This window comes from Schistocerca piceifrons, chromosome 7 (genome assembly GCF_021461385.2).
Source record: "Schistocerca piceifrons isolate TAMUIC-IGC-003096 chromosome 7, iqSchPice1.1, whole genome shotgun sequence".
In the NCBI taxonomy this organism is placed as follows: Eukaryota; Metazoa; Arthropoda; class Insecta; order Orthoptera; family Acrididae; genus Schistocerca; species Schistocerca piceifrons.
The window spans coordinates 580423590-580429257 of NC_060144.1; the positions used below are offsets into that span (position 1 = coordinate 580423590).

Here is a 5668-nt window from a genome sequence, read left to right on the forward strand (position 1 = left end):
CGTTCCGCGATTGTCAGTGTCAATTTCCAATTCTTGTAACAGTCCCTGAAAAGCTTCAATGTTATCTTTGCAACGTCCTGCCAAAATAATATGTCGTAAATGTTCAGGTAATTTGATTAAGCAAATGCGGATGAGTTCTGAGGGGCTGTATGGGTTTGACAGGTACTGTTTCTTGTGCAACATGCCTTCAAAATATTTCACATGACTGGATAATTCAGATTGTTCGAAATGTTTTATCATTATGATGCTATGTTTTACTAGGTCTTGTGTAGCTTGAGACCAATATGCTGACAGGAAGGCATGATAAAATTCTCCTTCACTGTGACAATCGTGAATGACCGATCGCATTCTTACAGCTGGTTCATTCTCTAAGTAGCCACACATAAATTCTAATCTGTGTTCTAACGACCAGTTGGGAGGAAAACAATGAGAGAATTGATGGAGCCATGCTTATGGATGAATGTCGTTGTCAGAATTCTTAAATGTTTTGAATTTACGTGTAGTAATTAACAGCTTATAGTCAAAATCATCGTGTCGGTGAGTCGCACATCGCTCATTGTTACTTCGTTTCGGCGGTTCCATCTCAAAATTCAATGCGTCTTGCCAATTTCTTTCATAATTTCCGAAGTTTCCTGTGTTATTATTTTGTGGTTGCTCCGTATTTCTATGTCCCTCTTCCCGTACTGGAGCGCGAGTGTCCTCTGACATTGTATTACTTGTGCCAACTGATCTTGTACTTCCCGGATTTCTCTTTTGTACTGTGTATTGATTTGATTTTGATTTTGTTTGAATTTTCTAATTTGTTCATACTCTTCAGTGTCAGTGAAGGCTACAGGTCTTGTGTCATTCCGATCATCATCTACCTTTGTAGCTAAGTTAGTGAACTGATCTGAAAGTTCGGCTACTTTATCCGATAGTGAAATTACTTCCTCTGTGTGTTTTTCTGAACCAAGTTTCAGAGTGTCCATTTGTGTTGAAATCGTATCTACTGTGTCTTTTAAGTTTTCCTGAGTTTTTGCAAGTTGCGTAACCGAATCGGTAGATGCAACTGAGTCAATTTTAGCTTGCAAGGTGTCACGATTTTCATGAACAATAGTTTGCAGTTCTTTTATGGCTGCTTCGTGATTCTGTAATGCATTTTCATGACGCGAAAAAAGAGGTTGGAAATGCTCACAAATTTGTGTTTTTACGTCGTTACAGACTTTTTGACATTTCGATTCGATTTTATGTAACTCAGTAGTTAAATCTTCACGTGTTTGTTCAAGAGTTTGTTCCAATGAGTCTAACTTTTGAAGCTGTTGCTGTGTTTGTCTCTGGTGTTGTTCCATTGTGTCTAACGTTTGAAGATTTTGTTCCATTGTGTCTAACTGTTCCTGTGTTTGTCTCTGATTTTGTTTCATTTGCTGCATTAATTGCAATGATAATGTATTAGTGTCTGGAATGTGTTTCTCTATGATTTTTGGCAGTGCATTTTCACCTGCAACATTCACGTTTTGACAAGCAGAAAATGTGTCTTGACTCATTTGAGAAAACGGTGAGGACCCAAAACCTGAGTCTATAGTATTTGAAATATTGTGTTCTGTCATTTCGGATTCCTGAGGCGAGCTGTTGCCGACCGATCGATCGATAATGCTTCCCTGTTCACTAATTGTTTCACTGGCTACACCATTATTTGCAGCCCGCTCCATTTCCCTATGCACAATTACCAAGTTACTACTTTGAACAGTAGTTAATTCATTACTCTGCGGCGCTAACAGACTGCTTTCGTCTTCACTGTCATTTCTTAGTTTACTTTGAAGCCTAGTATTACGTTTTTCACACGCCATTATTGTCACAATATTTCACACGACAACACAGAAAAGCACAATTTGAAGAGCAAAATAACAAAACACATTAACATAGCATTGAAAATAATATCTAGTTAATTGCAAGCGCAGCTGCGAAATACTTGGTGTAAATCTACATACATGCCACAACTGTGTACAACAATGAAAAACTACGAAAGGAAATTCTCTCTATAATTACGCGCTAGCCATAAACAAAGGCTACACTAATTACACAAACTACAAGAAACTCAGAAGATTCCAGTGAGGTATCCTCGGCTAAGGGTCGACATATGAAACGTCCCCTTATGAAAAATTATACAAGACTGTGCTTAAACTGACACACAATACTTTTAGCGCAACGCAATCTGACTTTCAATAATCCCTACAAAAGAATGGCCCTGACTAACATTAACCTATACCATTCACAAATCACTTACCTCACAAAAATCTTCGTTACTCGAACTACTGCAATACAGCGAGCGCCACTACTGTCAGCTAAATAAAAGATTCAACTATGGAAGGCACTAACTACTGATAGGCATAGTTAGCAAATGAAAGATTTTAATAGAGACCAAACAATGTATTTACCTTAATAGTGTTGGAAAATCATAATATACATAGCAGTTCATGACATCCAGTCTTACAAATTTCAAAACTCCGCCATCTCTCTCCCCACATCCACCACTGTTGGCGGCTCACCTCCAACTGTGCAACGCTACGCGCTGTTAACATCCAGCTGCCCAACGCTACAATGGTGAGTAGTACAACAGTGCAAAGCAGCCACAGACTGCACACAGCACAGCCAGTGATTTTCATACAGAGCGCTACGTGGCGTTACCAATAAGAAAACCTAAACAGCCTACTTACACACTCACACAAAGGAAACTTAGTGATACCTCATCCAAAACAATATTTATGGAAGAAATCAGAGACCTATTCGACCCATAAGACAAGGGGATGGTCTTTCGCCGCTTATCTAACAATGGGAAGAAAAAGTAAAAGGAATTCAGTTAGCCGGCAGCTGGTGGGCGAGCGGTTCTAGGCGCTTCAGTCTGGAACCGCGCGACCGCTACGGTCGCAGGTTCGAATCCTGCCTCGGGCATGGATGTGTGTGATGTCCTTAGGTTAGTTAGGTTTAAGTAGTTCTAAGTTCTGGGGGACTGATGACCTAAGATGTTAAGTACCATAGTGCTCAGAGCCATTTGAATTCTGTTACGAAGAACATGTGCAAACAAGACGATCAGAAAATGCCTGGCATTTACTGATAACCTGGAAATACTCAGCAACAATAGACAAGAAGCACAATAAGAACTGGAATATTTACACAAAAAATTATTATATGAGTAAACAACACATGGAAAGCAAGGACAAAAGACATCCAAGCAATGTATGTAAAATACGGGAAGGTTAACAGGGTGGAATAATTCAGATATCTTGGGGAGTACAGATAAATAGGAGGATCAAACTAGGCCTCCAGTATGCGAAGAACAGAAAAGCTTCAGGAAGCGTACAAACTGGATTCATTAATATAAAAGAAATATGTCTAACCAGGATAAACTCAGCACAGTTGTACTACCAAAAGCGCTCTGTGCATCAGAAACGACCACAATCGAAGCGTCAGGCATCAAAGAGACTAAAAAAAATATAACGTAAAATCGTCAGAAAAATTTTTGGAGCAGTACAAAGAGATAGTATATGTATGAAGAGACCAACCATAGAATTATATGAACACACAAACAGGATCACAGATATGACCAGAAAACGCCGACTTACATTATATGGACATATGCAGAGAATGAACAGCAACAGACTCACGAATAGGGTTTTTGATATAATTAAAAGTTTAGCAAAAAAAATCAAGAAATAGAAGAAAAAACAAGCAAGGCTCAATGCTGAAATGTTATATGAATGAGGCATATTCAGAAACAAAATTATGAACAAGAAATTTGAAGTAAAAGAAAGGAAGAAAACAGGCAAAATATGGACAGAGTAAAGCAAACAGGAGCACAGCCAAAGAATGAATAAATGATAATTAATTGAAACCCTCAGCTGCCGACAGGTGTTGTTGATATACCTCGACAGGGACAGCTGAAAATGTGTACCTCGACCGGGACTCGAACCCGGGACCTCCTGCTTACACGGCAGACGCTCTATCCATCTGAGCCACCGATAGATAGAGCGTCTGCCATGTAAGCAGGAGATCCCGGGTTCGAGTCCCGGTCGAGGCACACATTTTCAGCTGTCCCTGTCGAGGTATATCAACAACACCTGTCGGCAGCTGAGGGTTTCAATTAATTATCATTTATTCTAGAGAAGCTGCACGATCATCAATGGTATCTGTTCTTTCGAGAACAGTTACTATCTTCATATGAAGAATGAATAAGTTTTGGGAAGGAAACAAGGAAAAATTAATAACCATGTAACATTCATTAAACATTCTCCTGGATGTAGAAATGTGTTATAATAAATAATAATAAAGCTGAAACTTAGATTAAAACTGTGTGCCGGACCGAGACTGAAACTCCGGACCTTTGCCTTTCGCGGGCAAGTGCTCTACCAACTGAGCTACCCAAGCACGACTCACGCCCCGTCCTCACAGCTTCAATTCTGCCAATACCTCGTCTCCTACCTTCCAAACCTCACAGAAACTCTTCTGGGAACCTGCAGAACTACCACTCCTGGAATAAAGGATATTGCGGAGACATGGCTTAGCCACAGCCTAGGGGATGTTTCCAGAATGAGATTTTTCACTCTGCAGCGGAGTGTGCACTGATATGAAACTTCCTGACAGATTAAAACTGTATTCCGGACCGAAACTCGAACTCGGGACCTTTGCCTTTCGCGGGGAAGTGCAGAGTGAAAATGTCATTCTGGAAACATCCTCCAGGCTGTGGCTAAGCCATGTCTACGCATATCCTTTCTTATAGGAGTGCTAGTTCTGTAAGGTTCGCAGAAGAGCTTCTGTGAGGTTTGAAAAGTAGGAGACGAGGTACTGGCAGAATTGAAGCTGTGAGGAAGAGTCGTGAGTCGTGCTTGGGTAGCTCAGTTGGTAGAACACTTAGCCGCGAAAGGCAAAGGTCCCGAATTCGAGTCTCAATCCGGCACACAGTTTTAATCTGTCAGGAAGTATCATATCAGTGCACACTCCGCTGCAGAGTAAAAATCTCATTCTGGAATAATAAAGCTCATTGTCCGACATTTTATGACATTGGGAAAATCATCATAAAATTTTTGTTGCTTCATACTGAACTTGTTTATGAGGGGACGTGACCACAGCTACGGTCCTTCGCTGGTGCGTGATAAGTCGCCGGAGCGACACCTGGGAATAGCGTCGACATGCAGTGCCGTTATTACTGCCTTCCTTCCAACAGCTGACTGCCCCAAGTGCTATAAATACCCAAGGCCTATCAGAGGTCGGTATACGGAATAGTAAGTCGCACGCTAGCAGTCTGTCGTGTCCAAGAAGTACTGTACACTGCTGAGACGTCAGAAGTAACATTCAATGTCCGGGTCACCAAGAAAATGAGACGAAATATATTCAGGAAGAAATCGGACCCTGGCTCCAAGACGACATATAGGAGTGCTGTGCAGTAAAGTATGACCATAATTTTTACGGTCATAATTTAACTTAGTGTTTATAGTCTGTTAGCTTAATGTGTAACAAACTCGCTGTACTGGTCTCGCGGTTGGCACTCCTGGTTTCCTCCTGTGAGAGGCGGACAAGCTACAACACGTTCAGTATCGCTCATCGAGGTGAAGCGCGATAAACAATATGCGGCTTTGAAATTCTGCCTTCGTCTCAACAAATCTTCAGCTGAGGCTTATGCAATGTTGCAGAAGTG

General features: G+C 41.0%; 1 non-coding gene across 1 annotated transcript; it reads right to left on the reverse strand.

Annotated features, from left to right (window-relative positions):
- Positions 1 to 3925: 3925 nt before the first annotated feature.
- Positions 3926 to 4001, reverse strand: Trnat-ugu. Its single transcript has one exon. It is a non-coding gene; the product is annotated as a tRNA-Thr (tRNA).
- Positions 4002 to 5668: the final 1667 nt, after the last annotated feature.